This window comes from Desmodus rotundus, chromosome 9 (genome assembly GCF_022682495.2).
Source record: "Desmodus rotundus isolate HL8 chromosome 9, HLdesRot8A.1, whole genome shotgun sequence".
Classification (NCBI taxonomy): Eukaryota; Metazoa; Chordata; class Mammalia; order Chiroptera; family Phyllostomidae; genus Desmodus; species Desmodus rotundus.
The window spans coordinates 24,911,356-24,935,521 of record NC_071395.1 but is presented as its reverse complement, the minus strand read 5'-3'; the positions used below and the strand labels follow the sequence as shown (position 1 = coordinate 24,935,521).

The following is a 24,166-nucleotide window of genomic DNA, read 5'->3' as shown; positions in this document are numbered from 1 at the left end:
ACCGTAAGGATGACAAAGGGCAGAAGACGTGCACAGCACACTCCGTAGCAACCACTTAATAACTCTTCCTCTGAAAAGTCCCTTGAGCTTCACTGTCTATGAGGGACCTCAACTTTCTCTCAGCCTACTTGTCATCCTTCTCCTCTCTCCTGCCAATATGTTAAAATATGTTCCCTTAATTTTTTGTAGAATATAGCTCCTCCAGATTCCTACCTGAACCTGCATAGTCACGCTGGTTTGGAGAGTGGGGGAAGCCTTCTCTATAACGTAACCCTGCCTGTTCCTCCAACAGTGTGAAGGGAAGCAGTTTCATTTTACACAGCAGTGTTTTGTTTACTTTTGAATCAGACCTATGAATCCTTTCTCGTGAAAGGTCTCTCGACTTCTCCCATCTGCTTTCTAAATTTTTACCCAAATCCCTCAGCCCTATAAATACAGACTGGGACAAAAGTTGGTTTACAGTTATAAATACATGAAACACAGAGTTTATTCTTGTATTATTTATTAATTATTGTATTACTTTCCATATGAACAACTGTAAACCTATTTTTGCCTCAGCCTTCACTTTTCTTTGATATCATATACTTTTTTCCTAATAAAACAATAAGTTCCAGTTAAAAAAAAGTCCAACTGATAGATTATAAAGTATATTTCTTTGTAAGTTGATTCATATGTGATAGATTAATGTGCTTTGTAGTCAGGATGGCATTTAAAACTTTTTTAAATCTGCTTTACTGAGATATAATTTATACACAGTAAAGTTCACTTTTTTTTTTTTACTGTAGCTGCACAGTTCTATGATTTTTGTCAAATGAATGCAATCATGTACCTAACAATAGTTAAGATGTGGAATATTTTTATCACTTCAAAACGTTTACTTCTCTTTTAATTTCTAGAAGAATTTTCTAAAATTGATACTTATTTGTTCTCTAATGTTCAATAGAATTCATCGGGGAAGCCATTTGGGCCTGGATTTTTTTGTTTGAATGAAGTCTTTTAAGTATGAATTCAATTTCCTTAATGGAAATATGACTGTTTACTTATGTATTTCCTCTTTAGTTACCTTTGATAGGGTGTGTTTCTCAAGATTTGGGAATATTTGAAGCTGAAATAAATGTTGATGACTGATTAATTTTGGAAAGGAAGAAGAAAAAGGAAAAAGAATGGCTTTTATGTTTCGCACTTAACTGAGCAATAGCAAGTTGGTGGCAGAAGATTACATTTTGAGGCTGTTAGGTTTGGAGTCGCTGTGGGAAATCAAGACTGGGGATGCTCAGGAAGCAATTGGATTGATGAATTTGAAAGTTAAAGGAAAACTAAGCACCAAAATAACTAAGCACACGAAGGGGTTAGTCACTTAAATTACTTAAGAAAACTGCAGGAAAGAAGAGCAGTGGCTGAAGGAGTGACTTTTGGGTAAGTGAGGGGGGGTTCCTATCTATCAACAGCAAGTAGCTAACACATAGTAGGCTCTCAGGAAATCATCAGGCTATCAATACCTGAGTTTCTGGAGACAGTTGCGTCAGATTTTCAGCTCTACTGTCAGGTCTGCAGCCTAATCCTCGGGGGCAGGGTGTCTCAGAACACCACCACTCACTGGTTCCATATGGGGTGACTGCAGCACACCCCCAAGTCTACCTTTCACTCTGCCAGTAGAAAGCACTTTTCTTGCTCATGCCTCTCCTCACAGCCACCTTATCAGGTCAGTCTTAGCATATATCCCATTAAAGCTGAGATGTAGGACTCAGCTTCACTGACTTACCCCAGGCCCAGTGGCCAGTGTCCCGTGTCGCCTCAAACAGAAGTTACAAGGGTGGTGATGATGGTGACCTGCACCTGCCCACGATGGAGAGGGCGGCTCTCATATCCAGCAGGCCCAGCTTTGAGGCAGCCCTGTGAGGACCTGCTGCGTCCGCCACCAGACAACAGGGCCCAGGAGACAAGGGTTCTTGCTGAGGAATAGTCCTCTGCGACTTTGTTACAGGAGCCCCACACACTCCACAGAAAAGTGGGGATCCTGGCAAGAGCACTTTAGCACAGGAGGAGTCTAAAAAGTCCCTCTAGGCATGCAGAAAGTTCTGCTGGAACTTCTGTGAGGATAAATCGTTTCACAGAAGCAGCAGAGCTTAAATCCACTGCCCCAGGTGAAAGAACTCCCAACTTCCTTCAGGAAGCAGGTGGAGGGTGTGGCTCATTCCACCCCCTGGTGTGGCTCCTCCCCCATGGAGCGCTGGGCGGGGCCTCCAGCCAAGGTGGACCTCATTAGTGTCCCCAAAAGGTAGCGTTAGCCCACTGGATGCTAAGCCAGAGATGCTGGAAACAGAGCAGTAAAAGGAGAGACGTGATCCGTGTTCTAGGGGAAGACAGATAAGGCAAAAGTGTGAAAACTGTGATGTGTAAAGACACATATCCCAGTTTGGGGAGGGGGAGAATGAGAGCAAGCTGTAGTTATAGAAGTTAATTTTCCTAATTAGTGAGATATACAATGTAAAAACAAACAAACAGACAGACAAAACCTTGGAAAGAGTCTTTGGTGTTCATTCCCTAACAGTTGCCTTTAGGGCGTCCAGCCCACCTGCTGAGTTGGTGTGGCACGAGGAAGGCGGAGAAGACCTGAAATAGTTTTGAGGAGGATGTGGGTGCTAGCATTGGCTAAGGAAACAAATGATGTAAGCCTCACAGTTGCTATACACCTAGAATTAATGAAGTAATGCATACCTTTCAAGCAGTATTGTAGTGATCATTTGTTATAGACTCATTTGAATGATTTTATCCAATCAGACTGAGCCCCTTCAGTAGACAGCAGGTCTGGAAAGAGCAGAGTTAGGGTTTTGCTAGGCAGGAATGATGAAAGGGAAATGGGTGGAGGTTTTAGGGTTTTACTTAAGCAATGGAATGATGTCTATTGTGGAAAAGGAGGAAATGATCACAAAAAGTGATCAAAGAGTTAAAGGATCAAAGGTTCTGGCAAGGCTGAGGAATTGGCATATGAAGGAGCTAGAAGTGCTAGAAGTAATAGAGGGTGTGATGTGACACTATTATTCAGAAGGTAGAGCTGTCCCTGGTGGCCACATCTGGGTTTTGGCCATAGCCGTATTGGAATAAGAGTGAAGGAATCTGACATAAGAAGACCTAGGAATTGAGAAGTCAGCTTATTGGATGGGCCATCAATAGGAAGGCAGAAGTGGCCCAGATATTTCCCCCTTCTTCAATATCTTTGCCCTGCTCTCCAGCGCACCACTCTCCCTGCCTTCCAGGGTCTGTACAAGTGATGACTTCCAGACTTGAGAGAAAAGTTTAGTGCCAAAAGGGGAAGTGTTGTGGTTTTGAACTCAAAGTCAAAAGTTGGGCTATTAGAGAGGGTGGTAAGGGCATCTGCTTTGTTTTTGGCTTATTGTGTTACCGCTCATTCATTCCGTTTTATTAACTACACTTTTATTGCCCTCTGAGGAAAGGAATCCCTGGCCAAAACAAGGATTCCACTCTCCTAGCCACAATGATTATTTTAGGGACTGGCACATGATCCAGTTGGTGCCACCTGCAGGACTGTGGTGGAAAAGCACTGTATTTTTCAGTGTACTTGAACCTGGCTGGATATAACTCCCAATTTGCTACCAGTCATCCAGCCACCGCCTGAAACCTGAGAATGAAGCCAGAAGGAGAGAGAGCCAACCTATAGAAACAAAACTAAATTTTGTTGCTATCCATTGGAGCCCTGCATTAACATTGCTGCCCGAAGCTCACTCTGCTCTCAGACATCTCAGTTATGGGAATCAACACTTTCCTTCATGACTGCTCACATATAAGAATGTTCTCAGTAGTTCCATCAGCTCTGCTAACCCAATAAACATATATTGACTCTTCTGTACCTCAGTAGGCATAAACAATACCTTCTTTGAAGAGTGGTGAAGATTAAATTGGATAATGAATATAAAATCATAGATGCCTTCCACAGCACCAACTGGCAGAAAAAGCATTTCACTTAAAGTAAATTTTTCAGTTAAAGTAAATCTGGCTCTCAGCCACCATTTAATAGTGTATGAATAATTTAGTTATCATGGGAGCGCGTTTCCCTGTTTGGCAGGAGGTGCACAGTTAACAGATTCTTAGGAAAGAGCCTTTATAGTCAGTCCCTTACTGTTACCTTTAGGATGCTCCTTGTCCAAGCCTAACATGGTCCATTCAAAGGCAAATGACTCCACAGCCTCTGAGCCATGTGTGGGCAATAACATCTTTAGCTGTGGACATTATGACTTTGGTATTCGATTTAGTTATTTTTTCCACAAACACATTTGCCAAATCGAAGTCCTGCTGCCTCTACCCAGTGGAGTGTCACTTATGAAACCCATTACAATACCCTATTTTCCAGCCCTTGACACCACTACTCCCTTGGGGCAAGTCCCCTTCTTTTTCAACCTATTCCCCTGCTCTCACCATTCCTTCTCTCATAAACACTGATAGAAATAGCCATCCCACGTAAGACCTGGATAGGGTTGTGCAACAGGTGCTTAGCAAGTTCATTTGAGGCCAGGAAGTACAAAAGCTATTAATAATCTCTGAGATGAGAAACCCAGACATTTCTAGAGGGAAGAGGAAAGCAGAATAATTTTATCCTTCTGAGAGTAGAGTCTGATAAGAGTAGGACACAGTAATTAATAGCTTGATAAATTATCCTGCTATAAAAATTATGTGGCACGGAGTAAATAGAACAGGAACACCTCATCTCATTTTAGTCTCGTCACACTCTCTGCGGTATTGCCATGCCCCCTAATATTGCTTGAACATCAGCCCCTTCCCAGGGTCCCAGTAGAGAAGAAACAGGCCCTTGGATCGGGGTGAGGGGTGTGATCATCTTCCTCAAGGTCACAGGCAGCCTGTCAGACTGATGAAGAAGCTATACCCTGAAGACAAGATCCTGGACATTGCTACCAATGTGGCTTGAAGGGAAGTGTTATGATTACCCTCCCCAAAGATGTATTGTTGTGCCCTGTAACATCCCTGCAGACTATTTCTTCATGCTTAAAGTTACATCTTGCAAGCCCCTCTGCCACCAAATATTCCACAGTGCTCTGAGTAGCCTCAAGGAAGTGGAACCTAGTTCAGATTTGGGGTTGGGAGTTGGTCTTACTGGTTTTGGACTGTTTTATTGTTTTATTTTCCTTTAGCAAGTCCCTAAAAGTTTTTACAGATTGCTTCTTTCTTTTATTTCTCTCTTCCCCTTCCTTTCTTTTTTGATAAGAACAGTATTTTAAAACTTTAAAATGTTTTAAAAATATGTTACCCTAGCAGGTGCAAAGAGCCAGTGAGATGGGGTTGGATATGCAGTTCCACTGTTAACCTCCCTGTGTGATCCCAGCCACCTTTTAGAAGCCAAAGCTGAAGCCAGTAAGAGCTTCAGCCTACCTCTTACATTTTCTTAAGATCAAGCTGCTGAAATACTGCAAACCCAGTAATGAAAAAAGCTATGGCACTTCTATTAAAAGATACCACAATATTTGACAAGAATAAATATCTTTGGTTATGGGATGGAAAGACCACCACCTTCAGAGAATGTGTTAGCATCTCTAAATAGACTGGTCATTTTGTGTGAAAGAAGGTTGCTCTTACAAAGGGATGGGTCAACATTTTCTGGATAATTAGAGACCACACCCAAAGGCCAGAGACCAGAGAGGTGGTGAGACCAGCATGGGGTACGTGATATGTCTGGCCCTGGCTATCAGGTTTGGCTGTGCACCAGGATCCCTCGTAATGGTGGAAGTGGGATGTCTCAGGCACACTGGCACATTCAGGAGTCTAACAATTTCCCAGTGACGTTTGTCATAATCTCTGACCCTCCTTGCTGCTTGTACAGCTCTCGCTCTCACAGCAGGTTTCATAATTGCAGGATGCGGCACTGCTCATTTTGCTTCGCTCGAGATAAGAGCGAACCCTGTAGTCCCGAAATACCCACCTACGTGCTCTCCTTAGGCTGAAGTTTCTCGTGCCGGCTTTCCTCCTTTGTAAAAATTCTACCCAGAAGCCTCGAGTTTTGTTTTGTTTTATTTTATTTGTTGTCATCATTGCTTGTTCATTTATTTATAATAATCAAGGCAGTGACCATCAGTATCCCTACTGCTCATAAAGTCATCTCTGGTTTCAACTGAGTCTAGTCTGAGTAGTTCAGAAGCTCTCAGTGACTTAGATTTTGCGGAATATCTTTCTGCTCTTTGCCTGTGTTCCTAGGAAAAAGTCATTGTAAAAAGGGCCTCAGTTTTTCACAAGTTTGTTTTTTTGGAAAACCTGTCCCTCAGTGACAGAAACCAGGGTGTCTGCTAATCTCTGGATCTGGTCATAGAAGCTCTTTCCTCTGAGACAGAGTTCCAATCTCCTCCTCAGTGCATGCCTTGGTTCTCCAAAGACCTTCATCAGCTGAGACTAACTTCTCTTCCTTGCTTTCCCTTCATGTGAAGCTGAAGGAATCTGGGCTATAGATGGCCTAGGTTGCTCCCTCTGCCCTTCATACAGACACACGGCAGTGGGGGATGCTGTCATCTCCCTCGTAGGCACACTGTGGACTGGAATGCAAGACTTTTAGGCCAAGCTGACTCAGGGAAAGGAAACACAGTGGTGTAGCCCTAAAGTGGCTCTGCAGCTCTCTCTGGGATTTGAGCTTTAGCTCACCAGCTCGCTCTTTAAAGCAGTTATTCAGTCCTGGGCACCCAACATTCTTGCTGTTGAAGAGTATTTCTTATTCACTGGAGACTCTAGACTGCTCAGATCCCCATTTGGCATCTGGGAGTTCCCCGGTGCACTTGTTCTTCAGGAGGTCTCCAGATTCTGGTTTAGGACACAGGAACTCCTCGGCTTTGATCTTCTACCAAGACTTTGGTCCTGAAAGGAATTCCAAATATCATCACCAAAATTCTTTCCTTAGAGTGAAAACAGCATACACAATATATTCTCTTTCTTTGGCAAGTTCGTTCTCTCGGAACTCTCTTGCCCATCTGTTCTCTGCCTCTGGAGCATGGCTCATCTCTCTTGGTGCACACATTTCACTCTCACTGCTTGGCTTGTTTTCTACCATTGCTTGTGCACAGTGAGGTCTGGGCTGCCGCCATTGGTCACCTATAAAGACTCACGCTGCCAAGGTTTGCCCGTGAAGCTGAGTGTGAAGGAATAAAGTTTCAGTCTGCCCCCTTTCCAGGTGTGGGGAATTTGTAAGCTAGTTCTGGTTTGCTCTGAGCGCTGCAGAAATATTGGCAGGCTTGTGTTCCAGGAACTGATGTTAAGGTTCTCCTCCTTTCTTTCTAACTTTTTATCAAACTTTCTATTGACCTCTCACATTATTTTTTTTTCTTTTTAAGAAAAAACTTAATTTTTTTAGAGTAGAAAAAAATTGAATAAAAATAACTGGCTTTATTATATTGTGGTCACAGAATGGTTTGTAATTCTTATTTACACCATTTAGAACTTGGAACTTACTTAATTTTCTGGTCTAAAACATGTGGTCAATTTAAAACTATATGTTCCCTAGGAACTTGAATTAGATTTTATGCTGGCATATACTTAAACACAGCAGGCTTACATAATGTTCTTATTCAGACCCTGTTATTCGTAATTCTTTTTCCCAGTGCTGTTTGTCGTAAATTGAGACTGTTCAGTTAGTCTCTTATTATTACTTTTTTCTGTTGATTTTCTCTTTATGTCCTATTGTTTCTGTTACATATTTGATGTATTTTTATTCTATTACCTGGTGCATAAATGTTCACATTGATTTCTGTCTTCATTGTTTATGGTGTCTGTGTTTATTTAGAAGTTATTTACCTCTGTTTCTTTATCTTTATGCCTTAATATCTTGTACTAACATGTGACATCTTTTTACATGTTACATAGGTTCTTTTCAAGATTTTTAGAAATTTTATTCTATTTTGACAGTTGCATATCACAGGTAAATATTATGTAAAAATGTATACTTAACTCTATATTTAATTAGATTCAATGTAAATATTTTCGCATGGTAAATTTTTAATTATGAGTTTTTCATTTTGATTCACATTTCATTTTGCTATGTTTTATCTTCTAGATTTTTATTATTTACATTTTAATTCATGAAATTAATAGTGTCCATTAGTAATATGAATTTTAACCTGAGAATACTTTGATCTGTAACCATATGTGAATTTCAGTAGATTCAGAAAAATAAATTTTTATTTTGGAAAAAAAAGAAAAGTCCCATGTGTTTAATGGGTTAATTCACTCAGTACATAAGTATTCCTTGTTGTATAAAATGGAATGTGTTACTAATGTACTTATGTATTGTATCTAATTGTTTATTTATATCTCTGTCTGTCTCTAGCTCAATCTCAGTTTCTAATCTATACCTTTGTTGAAGTTCACATTTTCCTTTGTTCTTTGTGCCTATATGTCTTCTTTGGTAATTTGACTGGGTAATTAATATCTTCTGTGGTACCCCAACTCTCTCCCCAACAGATTCATGATTTTTTGAATAGCCAAAATGTGTGCTTTTGATTCTGCTACAGTGTAATCTATGAAGGCAGCCGCTATCAGGGGTCAAGGAAAAAACTTTGGGAAGCATTCTTCTTACTTTTCTACATTCTAAGACACTAAAAGACATTTAATAGACTAATGTTTATTATTTCAATACTGATCATTTTAGTATTGTATTAATTTCTCAGGCATTAATAAACTTTAAAATTTGTAAATAAAATGCTTACATGTTATTGAATGAGATAGTGAGGTATACAATAAAAGTTTTCCTGATTTTAGCACTGGATGTTTTTGACTATGTTTAGAGGTTGCAGAAGTATCCAGTTATTATAGCATAATCTTGTATATTTTGAAGTCTATGTTTATTTTGGAAACTTGTTATTTAGATTTTAGTGTAGGAGCTTACTGTAAGTCCACTGTGAACAGTAACAATCTCCTTGATCTTTGTCTTTTTTTCTTTAGTTACTTTTACTTTATTCATCTTAATGACTTTGCCATTGCTCTAAAATGAATACAGTAAATAACAAATATTTGTCATGGATATACATAATATCAACTTTTAATGCATAGTAGATATGGAAACCTAGAGTATTAAACTAAAAGAAAATTCTTTAGTTATTTCCCTTCTAATATAGACAGGAAGCAACCAGGAACACAGAATGATTTTACATAAAAATTAATGAGACACAAATAATCCATCTTTCTTTTTGCTGCAAGGACAAAATTTGCCATGGGATGTTGAACAGAGCAGTTTGTAGAAAGCTGTGAAGCCCAAATTTTCTTTTTAGTATGGAATCTTTTAGATTTAAAACCAGATTTGTATCTGTAGCTCTCATTTTACAGAACTGAAGGTTGAAGTCAAACAGTACAATTTGTGAAAATTTAACTGCTTTCAATGACAATGTTTTGCATGCTTGGAAGTAATTAAATGACAATGTATCAGAACTATTTTAATTACTTTAGGTTTTAATCACTTAGAAAGTAAAAAATAATCATTTGACACAAGTCAGTTATATTGTTCTTATTTGCATATTATAAATGGAACAAGAGAAAGGTTAGGAAACCATAGTCATAATAGAGGTTCAAATAGATGTTTAAATAGATGAAGATGATTACACTATTAAAATACACAAGTATATATTTAATAACTATTTTTTGTTATTGTATTCATTTGAGAGCAATAGCAATGTCATTAAGATGAATAGAATAAAGTAAAAAACACAAAGCAAGACAAAGACAAGGGTCTGGGAGATCATTGCACTCACCATGCACTCAAAGGTGGTTTCTACACTAAAATTATAAATAATAAATCTTCAAAATAAATATAGATTTTAAGAACATACAGAATTATCTATAATATTTGAATGCTTTGGACACTGCAAAACATATTCAAGGACAGTTAGTGCTAAAACCAAAACAACTTTTATTTCACTTCCTTTACACATTTTGTAGCCACCGTCTCTTTTAGAAACAGGCTAGACGCGGGGGCCAGGGTGGAAGTAGTCTGAGTACTCTGCACAGAAGGTGCCCCACGTGAGTGAGTCTCGAGCATTCGCAGGAGCAGCTCGGGCCCCTACAGAGCTGTTTACTCATGACTTGCAAAGAGTGGCCTGTTCATTGTCACATCATGAGACATAGTCGAGAAACCATCGATAGTGACACCCACTTGATTTGTTATGATGGAGTCTGAACAGCTTTCACTTTTCTTTTGGAAAAGTACGTCTCTGACCAGAATACCACTGCCTATCATTTCGGTGAAAACTCATTGAGATTTGGAGTTCATGCAAGCTCCCAGGGGAGGCAGAATCATCTGACCTTTTTTACTTTGAAGGTTCAGAGAAAGAATGTCTATCACGTAATTGTGGAGTACATCCCTTCTAAATTTGCAGCATCTCTGCAATTCTAGTTGTGACGTGAAAACTCTAAAGCATGTTGTTGGAATACTTCTATCGTCAGTGGAGAACCTGACATGTTGATGAGGATCTTAGCAATGCAAAAGAACAAGAGTCAACAATGCATATTGCTAAAACCACACTTCAGAGTGCTCAATGGTTCTTGAATTGACGGTACAATTGGCACTTGCCTTGCTCTAGCCCTGACATTTGGAGAGACCTGGGAAACCAGCCACACTGGCAGCACATCCATGGTTGTACACTGCTGAAGTGTTCTGCTGGGGCAATCGGCTTTCTTTTATCTGTAGAGAGCCTTGCTTTTCATGGTAGTATTATGAATAAAATAAAAGCTGTTCATCAATGACTAGCAGCTAAAAAACAAAATTGTTCCAGCAATAATAGATTCCCTGGGCAAAGTAATGAGAAGGGCTTTCTTAGATACAACAGGAAAGATCAATTTATTCATGTAAGTGTGTTTCCATTGGAAAAGTATTCCAATGTGCTAAGTTGGGGGCAAGCATGATACCGTCGGTGGTTGTTGGGCCTTCATATCACAAAACGGGGCTGGGTTCACTGATTAAGCCATCAAAGCAAAAAAAATGCGGATACCTTGCAAATAATTTTAAATAAATAATATTTATGAGTGGAACTATAGTTAACTCTTTTGTCTATTTTACCCTGTTTAGAAAATGTAAGAAAAGCAATTTTAAGGGTTTTGTATCTAGGTACTGAACGGCATTTTCTGCTATCTTTTAGTTTCAGGGTTATCAAACAACCATGCTGTATTTTATACCAGTTTGATTTTTCACACACATAATGTGGTCTGGTTGTTTGGAACAGACATGCTGTCCAGTTTGGGTGTAGAGTCTTTTGGAGACAGCTATACAACTCTTCACTTTGATTAAATTGAATACAGTAGCAAATGACTCACAAATATTTTTCTAGCCCTGTAGTAAAGACTGTGAAATATGCAAACATTAATGAGACACATTACTTTTGACCTCATTGTCCTATAAGCCATTTGCCTTCAAGAACCTTCACTATCTCCTCTGCTAGCCTAAATACAGATAAAATTGTAGTACAATGATAATAGGAACTTAGATTTTAGGGATAGATTGTGTTTGCATATTTTTCAAATGCTCATTAACTTTGTTCTTGACTTGATTAGGCCATTTACAGCTCATCAATAGGGTGAATCGAAGGAAGCCTATGAACCCAGCTTTCTTTAGACCAGAGATTGGCAAAAAATATTTTCAGGGCCAAATAGTACATGTTTTAGTACCTCTGAGTCCTGTGGTCACAGTCACAACTACTCATCCCTGACAAAGTGCAGAAGGAGTATAGACAATCTATAAACAAATGAGTATGGCTGCAAATAAAAAAAAATCTTTACTTATAAAAATTGGCGGTAGGCAGATTTGGCCAATGGTGGTAGCTTTGCTAAGATCTTGCTATGGATTTATGCTGTCCAGAAGGCAGTCTTTGGATACAAGGCTATCCATATTTAAGTTAAATATAATGAAACAACATTGAACATTCAGTCCTCAGTCATCCTAGCCAAATTTACGCGCTCAGCCATCACACGTGCCCAGGGAGTGGGACACTGGGCAGTGCATTAGAACATCTCTGTCACACAGAACTTTCTATTAGCTCTGTGGTCTAGAACCACTTCGTGGGGATCACTGGGCAAGCTCTACGCTCTGCACTGGATGCCTAAACTAATTCTGACCTCAGTGGAAAATATCATCCACAGTCTCAGTTGACCACAGTGCAGGGTCTTGAAATAAAGTTGCTGCCATGAACTCAGCATTTAGGAAATAAATTCTAAATAAATGTATAGTCTTAGAACAATGATCTTGTTATACCTCACGCTATGTGCCTTGATATTTGCCTTAGTTCTTAAGCCAATATGAAAGTCGTAACGGCAACGAAATCTTTCTATTGTGCTTGGTCAGACATTATTTTTAGCTCGTCTAAGCCTTTTTTCAGAGACTACAGTACATCATACCCCTGACTAGCATTAAAGATCCTGATTCAAAATGATGTTTGCTTGAATCGGAATATGATTGCATCGCTGCCTTTGATTGTCCTGACTCATCCTCTGGATTGGACTCCTGTTCCCTGACGTTTTGCCAAAACCATGTCAGAGTAATGAAACTTCTTTCTGGTTCCAAGAAAACATGCCAGCATTCAGACATCCAAATGAATGCTGCCTATGCCAAAATAGTCAGCTTGGAAGTTTTGCATTTATTCCGATGATGCTGCCATTACCTTTAACATTTTGGAATTAGTCTGTGGGAATAGCCTTCGCAGCTTGAACAACTTAGAATTTAGAAAGCGTTTGTTCAGCATTTGCCATGCGCGCTCTACTAAGAGGTTGCATAGGATGTTCAGATGTGAGAAGGAAGCAGTTTCTATCTTAATGAGCTTGTAGAATCAGACTAATGCACACATGCTACCAAACTGTCTGCAATGGAGGCCGTCGATTTCATCAACAATGCAAAGTAACAAAGTTATCGGTTGGATAAGAAGAACATAAGTTGTAACACATACTTTGGTGTTAAAATACGAAGTTTGACTACAGTTTTGCGCTTTTTTGTCTTTGGAGATAATTCCAAAAATATTCCATGGTGTGACAGATGCACTACAGACATACAGATACAGGCATTCCAAGTAACCAGCTTGAAAGACACGTCTAATTTATGCGTATAATTTTTACACATTTGTATTGAGATAGTCCATTGTGTTATAACTGTGAATATATGAATACTGGCTCCAATGTATAAGACAGAAAATTATTACCTTGTTACTTTCTAAACATTTGTGTGTCAACTGGCAGTATTGCTTTTAAAATTATTTTCAGTACAAGTTAAGTAATTTTTAAAAGATAAATTAGTACTGATATGACTGATCGAACAGTGTAAGGAAAGACAGTATTCACACATGCATGCCCTGACAGAGCGAGAGACAGACAACAAGGGAATAAATAACTTCCAGGGCTTCCTCAAGTACTCATTAATTCGTTGTGTTCCAGATAGATTAAAGTTAGCCATCTTAAAAATAGCTGTTGCTGGCCTCCACACATGGTGTTAACAGAATTTGCTTATGTTGTGCAAAAGAACCTGTTTTATGCAATTCTATTTCTAAAAAAATAATAGAATCTTCACTCCAAAATTAAGGCACAGGGAAAGAGAGTGGCAAATGCCAAAGCGTGAAGAACAATGTCATAGCTTAGAAATAAGAGAGTAAGTCATAATGAGATGCAGTATCCCCCTCGGACACCCGTATTTCATATGTTTATGTTTTTTTGTTTTACTATATAACTACTTTAATATTGTATTATCCTTTATGAAAGAAAACATTTGAGGCATAATTGGCTATTAAAGATTTAATGTTTCTAACGATTCTATATGTACAAAAAAAAGCAACCATTGGAATAAAAACGGCAAAAGCTATCAAGAAGTAGGTAAGAAAGAGAAACTTCCAATGGTTAATAAAAAATTAAATACAGAGGCTTAAACCACTAACCATGGAGGAAGTAAAGGTGAAAACACGAGCCCACCATTTTAGTTGTTCATCAGATGTCTATTGATACCCGGTGCTGCTGATGGTGTGGTGAAGTCAGCACTCTCACACACACATTGCCTAACTAGCCTTGCGCTTGCTCCAAACTGGGAAAGGGATATATACGAATTATCATGTTTATCTTTAGAATTCTCATTCTGCATTCTTTTCTGTCCACATGTCTAGTTTTGTAATGGCTTCTATATGAGGGATAAAGCATTCCCAGTCAATATTATTTTTACATGACACCTTTCAGGAAGTGTGCTGCTTGTCTTTCAGGATCTACACAAGTCCCGTTTACTTTTTACTTAACTTCCAATGATTTTAGTACTTCAATTTGCTTGTGCAGAATCGCAGTTCCCTAGGTAATCCCCCCTATTTCTAAAATAAAGTAAGCGAGTAATATTTTATTTAAATTAAAATGTGCATATGTTAGGACCCACTTAAATATTAAATAGCTATAAGTTGAAAGCTGTGGGATAATTGCTTTCTTTTATACTTCCTCACTTGTTTGAATTATTTTAATGTTTATGAATAAGTTATTACAATAAAACTCAATAAACAATGACTCATAGAAAGTGATTAATTTAAATCTTATTAATCATAATTTATGTTAGACACGCTCCTTAATTAAGATTGGCTATTATGCAGACTGGAAAATGTTTCACTTTCTGTTATTACCATAACCTTGTAAAGGCAACAGCAAGCATTTGCAATTTTTGCTTTGAGCTTTAAGGTTATGATAAGCACAGGATGTAGTAATATTTTGGTATTAATGTATGACAATGATTCAATTATGAGACCTTATTATCAGGACTCATAATTAGTGATAAATACACCACATTGTCTTTCACCTCTCCCTTTTTTTTTGCAGAAAATAAGCTTTACAGATTATAGAAAACCAACTGATTAATAGAGCTATGGTTCTTAATATAAAATGCTTCACATAATTGCCTAGTCACTCCTCAAAAGTCTCCCCTTTTCAATTTTCTTGAAATTCTTTTAATTAAATCAAGAAGGAATCCTCAGTGGGTCTATTCATGCCTCGTAGCCCTGATTGCTAAGTGCAGCTTGTTAAATCTGCTTAGTAAAGTTTTGCAGCTCAAACCCAAACCCGTGAATCCAAATTTCTGAATCAGAATTCTTATAGAGGGTCATATCAAATTCAGATCAAATACAAAAAAGTGTACAAATACACTAAGCTCTCCTTACTTATATTATTTGATTGAAAGTAGTTGCTGTTAAGAAAGAACAAAAAGAGAAAACTTATATATGTAAATTTTTATTTATTGATTTGAAATATAAGTTGATTTGTACTTAATTTTACTTAGGGGTACTGTTAATTTTAAGTAATAAATATTTTTAAGAAAACTTTTAAAACAGTATACTACAACTGACTAAATTTTACTAAACATTTAACTTAGAGTGATCCAGTTGACAGCCTCTATTTACTTAAAATATATATTTTGATTCTCACAGTATTGACCATCATCTTGTCAAACAAGAGTATAAGGTAATTCACGACACATACAAAGCCTAGAACAGTATTTACAGTGCTTTCTGAAGAAACAGAGAAAGAATGAGTAACATAATTACCCTATTATTCATCACATCTTCGGCAGTGCACAGGGATCTAAATGGTCCATTCATAAGATTTCAGGAGAGAAAGTCAAGTCTTTTTGCTAAGAATCTATAAGCTGCTTGACTGGGTAAGCCCCATCCCTTGCCCTGTCATGGTGAAGGACTGAAGTCCAAGCTTTGTGGTAGCAGGATGGACCAGGCTGATTCTCTGCTTCAGCATTCTAACAATATTGATGGCCCCAACATTTAAGCGTAGTTGGTCTCCATGGAGATTTGCAAGAGCACACTCTTCTTGGATCATTCTTGGAAAACCGAATACTTCTGTCATGTGCTAGTAAGAGCATAGTAATTGTTAGCAACCCTCAGAAATAGTAATAAACAGATTTCAACAGATAAAAGGTTTGGCTTTATCAGAACTTTCAGAGAAATTGCCAACAGGTAAAATATATCCTTGATTCTGTGCTTTCCTCTTCGCCATATCCCATTCCCAGCCTTGAAGGGCATCCAATGCCTCACGTAGATAATGCTGTCCTTGGCATATCCTGAAGCACAGGTGATATCCCCTCAAAACTCATTTCCATTCCTAAATAAGACTTATATAACTTCCAAACAATTCTTCAAGGCATAAGTATGTGCCAGGAACTCTGCTAGACACCAGCAAGACAAAGATAAGGAAGACATGGGCTCTTTATTCAAAGAGCTTAAGTTTTTGGGGAGAAACATACATAGTTACAGAACACCAGTTTTAGGCGATCTGAGGAGATGATTGGGATAAGTCACATGATGGTGTAAGTCAGTCTAGTATGTTTGGCTTAAGTTACCTAGGGTATTTATACATTAAGAAAGTCTGTTAATTCAAATTAATTTTTGTTGGATAAAAAATAGATGTTAAAATCGGACTGAATTTTTAAATAGTGCAGTGTAATTCAGTCACTTTTTCAAAAAGCCATTTCCTCCTAATCATACCAATTGTAAACATTGAAGGCCAATTTAATATGCCCCCAAAAAGCTACCATATTTTTCAGACCATAAGACGCATCTAGGTTTTAGAGGAGGAAAACAGGGGAAAAAATTTGAAGCAAAAATGTGGTAAAATATTTAATAACATAAATAACAATATTTCACCAATGTAAGTGTAAGCTACATTCAGACTATAAGACACACCCCCATTTTCCTTCCAAAAAAGTGTGCCTTATAGTCTGAAAAATATGGTCATTGGTAAGAAGCAAAGTGTCTTGATTTAAAGGCTAGGAATTCTAACATATTAAAATATCCAGGCCATGGGCGGTCTTTTTGCAATGATTACTGATGATGTATAATTCACAGTGTAATGTCTTCTTTAATAGAGATTCTTAGGTGAATTCTCACACAGATATTGCCTAAATAATCTGTCCTTAATTCAAACCAGAAAATATTGAAGTAAATAATCATATTTATCTTTATGATTCTCATTCGACATTCTTCTCTCCATCCAAATGTCCAATCTGGTAACATGACTTATGTGAGTAGAACAGGATTCCTCACTCAAATTTCTGGTTACATGGTACTCTTAAGGAAATGATGTATATTATGGGTGACTCTGAACAAACCCATTTACTTAAATTCTAGTGGCTTTAGTACTTCTACCAGCTCAGGCGGGATCAGATCCCACTCACTCCTTTCCAATATTTATGAGTCTTTGGGGCTTTCCAAAGGGGTCATCCAGGTCCCTATATTCCTCGTCTGCTGGGCTTCCCTTTTCTTCCACGTGGTTTATTACATAGAGAACAAAGATGACATTTTTTGACAGGGGAATGGGCTACTTGTCACAGACACCAATATAGAAAGACTATGATTACAAGGTCAATTTAAAACAGAAATCATACTGCTGCCAGAGTCATGACCGCTCTACCGACCCTGGGTGTAGTGAACAGGCTGGGACTATGAACAGAATGCCCTATCTATCGAGATGCGTTTCAGCCTTTCCCATTCAAAAACGTTTCTTTGACTTTCATGTTGCATTTTCAAGGTGTACATTTTTTAAAGAAATAATGAAAACTTTATTGGATCTCACAAGGTTAAATGATTTGCCCAAGGATACATAGCCAGTGTGTGCAAAAACTGGCTTAAATCCAATTCCTTCTTTGGGAGTTCTGTGCACCTTCCACATAGTATCATTGAAACATTTATTAGTTCTTATGAACTGAGAGTTCATTATGAAAATCACAGTTATTATTAAATTCTAGTAGGCACAATTTGTCTCTGATTCAAATATTTGTGATTCAAGAGTCATTAATCTTAGGTTGTTTTTATTTTTATCTAAAATTGTTAGGAGAAAATATTTAGGAACCATTTCTACTTTTTAATAGTTTGATATAAAAGCATGTTTTACAACTACTATCTACCGGTTTCCCTTTAAAAGGTGTTTATTTTAGAAAATTTAACACAACATTGTATCTGCCAATGTACACAGTCTACTAAATGAATAGTTAATATGGTTAAGAATGACTTGCAAAGTTTGTTTTTGGTAGAACAGAGGTAGAGACTATTTAGTTTCTATTATAAATTAGCCCTTCACTTTTCAGTTGTTAGAATTAACTTTTAATTGTTTTAGTTTCCTTAAAAAAAATCCAACATGCTTTATATGGAGGTTTAATGGACTTACTAATGAGATATTGACTGCTATTTCTTTAATCCATCTTCTGATGGTAAGGTATTGATTACTGTTCATTGAATAATTCTCAGATTGCTCCACATCTACCTAAAATTACTCCTATGATGATCTCATAAAACTTTCATTTTCAATTATCTCTAATAGTACTCAGGGGAAAATAAAGAATGATTCTATTTAAAAAATAGAAAATGGCAACACACAAAGACATAGTAAATATCTGTAAGGGATGATATTTACTTCAGGGTTGTTCAATGATTTCCATTGTTAGAATACGTTCCCTGGAGTCACAGAAGGAAAATTCCATGGATAGGAAATATTAATAGCATCAAGTGGAATACATTATTTTGTATGTTATAATGATCTGATCTAAATAACAAAAGTTGTCTTCTAACATTGGGACCATTTGACTTTAACAAGTTATATTCTTACTCTGTAGTCAGTGATGTACTGATTCCCATGGCTACTATACCTTTAACTGTATCTTTATATGCAGAATGCTTTGCCACAAAGGCATCTGTCTCCTCTACCTAAGCGGAGCTGCTGAAAACACACAGCTTGTAGTTTTCAGCTTCATTTAATTACATTGTTATGCATTTTTAGAAAAAAAGGAAAGCTAAACCTCATTGATTGATTTTTTCCTTTTTTATTGCTGACACGGCTTCTGGCTTTTGATACAAGTGTGAATAATAATAACCACAATCAAAGTGATTGCTAAAACTATGGGGAACATTTTTGTTTGTTTATTTAACTTTTGGAGGAAGGTTTTAAAAAAGTATTATATCATAACTTTTTTTATCCTAATGAATCCTTAATTTCAAAGAATTTGTGATGAAGCCAGGAGATCAAATTCTTCTTCCCAAATTTCACTATTCACCAAAGGAGATTATTTTATGACAATTTTGCAGAAGTTACCTTTTCCAAAATTATCATAGCATATAAAATGGGAATGAGGGGTTCTACTGTGATGGGATTAAATTCAAAAATGAGAAGAGGTATTTCCTCTTGATTCTTTCTTAGAGTTTCTCCTTTTACATTATCAATCTGTTCTTGCATGTTGCCTGCTTTTCCCATTAGAGCCGTCAACATATTAATCATAGTTAACTTAAATTCAGTTCTCTGATAATGTTGACGTTTGTCTGAGTATAGTTTTAGCACTTGTTTCTCTCTTCAAACTGTGTTTTTTCTTGTGTTTTGGCACATTTGGTAGTATTTTGTTGAAAGCTAGACAAGTACCAGACAGTAGGAACTGAGGTAAATAGGTTTTTAGAGTGGGGATTTTTGTTAATCAGGCCAGGTGTGAGCTCTGGTGAATGCTTGCCAAAGATATAAGGGGCTTCATATTCCTCTAGTGTCTTTATTTATGTCTCCTCTCTTGACTTGGTCTTCCAAAGTACTGGAGTAATGTATGGAGGACAGAGAATGCTCTATAATTTCCCAATTACTTCTCAGTGCTTTAGTAGCTTTAGTGCACCTGTGTCTTGGGGCTCCTCATGATGTTTATAAGTATATCTTTAGTAGTGTAGGTTTCTCACTCGCCGCCCTCCTTCCCCACCCCCTGCCCATTGTGTTCTACTCTTTTCTCTGGCTACAGTGTCCCCAGTGTATTTCCTTGAAGTCCTGACCATTCATGAACACTTATCTGAGACAAGAAGTCTAGGGGCGATTTGGAAGGGAGGAATGCCCTTTCCCTCAAATGGGATAAAGTTCTAACAGAATCATTTTCCCTTGGAATAGAGGCTTTTGTTATGAAGAAGACTTTGAGCATATTTCATAATGAGTACCTTTCTCCTTTCTTTGTGAGAGCCACCAGATCTTTCTCAGATCTTCATTGTGAGAACCCGGTGAAGTTCCTGGAGTAAAATCCACAGAAAGTGTGGGATGCCCAGGAATTTCTCACCCTTATGCTTCCAGCAATACTTCAAAATGATCATTTATGAATGCCCATCATTTTACAGCTCCATTGGCTTCTGCTCCAGTTCAGCAGATTTTGTCTTCCCAGACTCATATAATTAATTTATTGGGTCTAATAAAATAATTTACTTCCAGTTCGTTCAGCTTTTTCTTGTTGTAAGAATGGGCATGAAGACTTCCAAGATCTTTACACATCGGCACTGAAATGGAAGCCTTCTTTTCCAGTACACTTTTCGTTTGCATTTTCTTTGGTGTGTATGGGTTTAAGCAATTTGGCCTCCATGTTTGAGGGCATTTTGTGTTTTACTTCCCTTCAGTTCTATGTTCACATATTATTTCACTTTGAGTTTTCTCTTTCTTTATTTGGTTTTTTGAAAAGATTTTATTTATTTATTTTTAGATAGAAGGGAAGGGAGGGAGAAATAGTGGGAAAGAAACATCAATACATAGTTGCCTCTCATGAGCTCCCTACTAGAGACCTGACCTGCATCCCTGGCATGTGCCCTGACTGGGAACCTAACCAGCGACCCCTTGGTTTGCAAGCTGGCACTCAATCCATTGAGCCACACCAGCTAGGGCTTGCTTTGAGTTTTCTATTGCTCTATAAAACTAATTTCCCAAAGTAGTGGCTTAAAACAAATATGTGTCATTTGTCTTATGTTTTTGTGTTTAATTCAGCTCAGCTCAGCAGTTCTGTTAGATATTTTAAGTGGTTGCAGACAGATGGCAGTGAGGAAGCTAGAGCTAGAATCATCTGAAGACTTGATTGGGTCGGATGGCCTGCACGGTTCATTCATATTTCTGGTAGCTTGGTACATATGTTAGTTTTCAATTGCTTCTATCACAAATTAACACAAACGTAGTGGCTTAAACAAAAACAATTTTGTTAATTTATAGTTCTGTAGGTCAGAAGTTTGACATGGGTCCCACCAGGCAACACCCAAGTTGTTGGCAGAATTCAGCACTTAAAGGATTCAGAATTTTACCTCAGCTCTAGAACTAAGTTCCTGCTTCATTGCTGACTTTGGGTGAAGGCCAGTCTCAGGTCTATAGGCTGCTCACCTTCTTTGGCTCATTGTCCCTTTCTTCCATCATCAAAGCCAGTGGTAATAGATTGGGTCTCCTTCTTTCTAAACTACTTATTCTACCTATTCTTTTATTATTTGTCGCATTTCTATGACTCACTTTTCTGCCTTCCTTTTTCACTTTTAAAGGCCTATTGATTACATGATGCCAGTTGAGATAATCTAGAATAATTTTCTCATTTAGTCAAAATGAGAAATAGCTTGTCTGGTTCAAAAATAAACCTGCTTTATTTCAGAGAAAATTTTTACATTTTTATGGTGTTGATACCAAGGAGACAGTATGACCCCTGGTTATTTCTCCGGTCTGTGACTGTTCTGGCCATCAGAATGAAATAGAAGTGATGCTATTTTCTTCTTTATTAGTCTTTAAAATTTTTTTTTCACAAAGATGTTTTACATGCTTTGTTTAAGGTATTTGTAGGGGTTCTTTAATCCTGGTTATATAAATAAGTATCTTTCTAAGCATAGCATCTAATTTGTTGTCATATGTATACATTTTCCCAGCCATATTTTTGATGTCTCTATTCATTTACCTATTTTTGTTTCTTTGACTTTTCTGTGTAAAAAGTGTTTGCCAAAATGATAATAATTTATCCATTTTTGTTTCTCTGACTTTTCTGAGTAAAAAGTTATGTTTTCTAAAATGATAATAATTTTATTTCTAAAAGTACACACTTTAAAAGATAATTTTATGACACTTTTGTCAAGTATATTTGTCTATTGGAATAGAAGACCATATTATTTTGAAGTGGGAAGGCTCTGCATGAGCATATAATTAAATAAACATTACATACTATCCATAACATTCTGTAACTTATGTTTACTCTTATGCATATATTACATCGCTTTCTAGCACACGTGTTATTTGTTGTATTCAGCCTTGTCCTCCTTCAAGTGTTTAGTGCAGAGCGTTGAACGTTATAGAAAATTGAAAGTATTTCTTGAGTTAATGACTCATAACATTCATATTTATGAGCCATTATGTGCACATGTATAATTTATCTGCACTAAAATTTCTGCGTAAGAACATCAGCTTATACACATGCCTAAAAACACATACGTATGCAAATACAAACTTTAATGTTGGTAACTTTCCTTATATTTAATGATCAGTGGATAAGTTCTTATATAATGTCTACAATTAGAAAGATATATTCAGTATTTTGGAGGTCAGTAGAGTCTGACTGTCACTTGTGAAATGTTTATTTACATGATGTAAATAATTGTTGCTTTTTGTAGGTCTATACCCTAAGGGGAAGCATTGCATGTCTCAATATTTGTAATTGATAATGTAAAATTTTATAAAAGAAAATGTTAAGAAAATAGCAGATTCTCTATGAAACTGTAGTTAGAACAGAGAGGCACCATGCATAGGTAACACATCACTTATTAAAAAATCTTAAAAATAACATTGCCATGTTTTTTCAAGGCTTCTGTCATTGCTTAAAATAGAAAGTTTACCACACATGATATAGTAAAGGAAGAGAAAACCAATTTTGTTCTTTAGAAACACATAGTTCTATAATTAAGTGATAAATACACATTAAATGCAGGAGTATTTGAGAAGGGGTAGCACTCACAGTAAGTGTTTGAAGTCTGTTTTATAACAGAAGACTAGGTTGGAAAAACATGAATGTATTACCTGTCCAGGTAGGTAATAAATAAGATGAACTTCTTATACAAAATATCTTTTCTTTCAACAAAGGTGGGTTTTACCTGACTTATTTAAATTAATTTTCTTTACAGAGTGCGCCATCTGTTATTCTGACATGTTGTATGGTGACAAGGCTTTCCGAAAGCGTGTGCACGCCCCAATGAGCACTCCTTCCATTATTCACAAAGTCAAAATCTAAAATACATTACCTACATTATTAAGAATGCCTTTCATGAAAGTCAATCATTTGAAGAGTAGTCTCCGATATGACTTTTTTTAATATAAAAATAACTAAAAATGATTATTCAGATGCTTTTTTTTTACAGATATGTTCCCTACTTGATACTCAAGAGTCCAGAGTAGAGAGGCTACCCAAACTTGCTTGCTTGCTTTTGGTATAGGGTTTATTTCTGTTGTATTTTTAAATATAAGTATTCAGTGAATTTTACATGCATTTTTATTTGTCTAAATCTGGCAGTAATATCTGTTAAAGCAAGCCATATCTATAATCCAAGCCACTGAAACCCAACAGAAACATGTGCTTATATTCACCCCAAATCATGTGGCTCATGTTCATCCCAGAAATATTTGTATTAGTTCCAAACTGGAAACTATCCAAATACCTGTCGAGACAGGACTGGGTAAGTATACTATAATATGCTCATACAATGGAATGCATACTTGGATGAGAATGAACAGGCTTCACTGTACTTAACATAGGGAAGAATCACACAAACACAGCTGCTCAGTGAAAGAGGCCAGATACAAAAGATGGCACACGGACGAGTCCAATCGAGTACCAAATAGGTAAAACAATCCTATGCTGTTAAAAGTAAAGGCAATGGTTATTCTTGGTGGATAGTGACTGTAGGAAGCATAAACGAGAGTTCTGATTTCTGGTGCTCTTCTCCTGTTTGGTGTGGGTGCTCATCCCATGGGTGTACTCAGTTATGTAAAGTCATTAAACTTTCGGAGTTATACTATGTGTACTGTCCTGAACATATATGGGGACAACGCTAAAAAACCAGCATTATCTTCTAGAGGGTGGCCCCTTGCAATACGAGCTTCCCCCACTAGATAAGTGTTCTAGAACCCATCTGTATCAGTGTACCAGCTGCGTTGTTGTGAGAGGTTGTGTTTGGCTTCAGTGAATTTTTTTTGAAGGCTCTTTCAGTGTGTTTGCCCATTTCATGACAGGTGATTTACGAGTGCACCCGCCCACACTGGGCTGAGTGTCAGCAGCTTTTGACTGAAAAACGTCATGACTCCAGTTTTTGACCAAAAAATGCCCCACCTTCCCTATTTACCTGATCTCTCCCTAAGCAACTTTTGTTTTGTT

General features: G+C 37.3%; 1 long non-coding RNA gene across 1 annotated transcript in view; it reads right to left on the bottom strand.

Annotated features, from left to right (window-relative positions):
• Nucleotides 1–6,282: 6,282 nt before the first annotated feature.
• The window catches only part of LOC139441134 (uncharacterized), a 47,574-nt gene continuing 29,690 nt past the window's right edge, over nt 6,283–24,166 (bottom strand). The window contains exon 2 of the long non-coding RNA XR_011651554.1: nt 6,283–6,870. This is a non-coding gene — a long non-coding RNA (uncharacterized lncRNA). The remainder of the gene's footprint in view (nt 6,871–24,166) is intronic.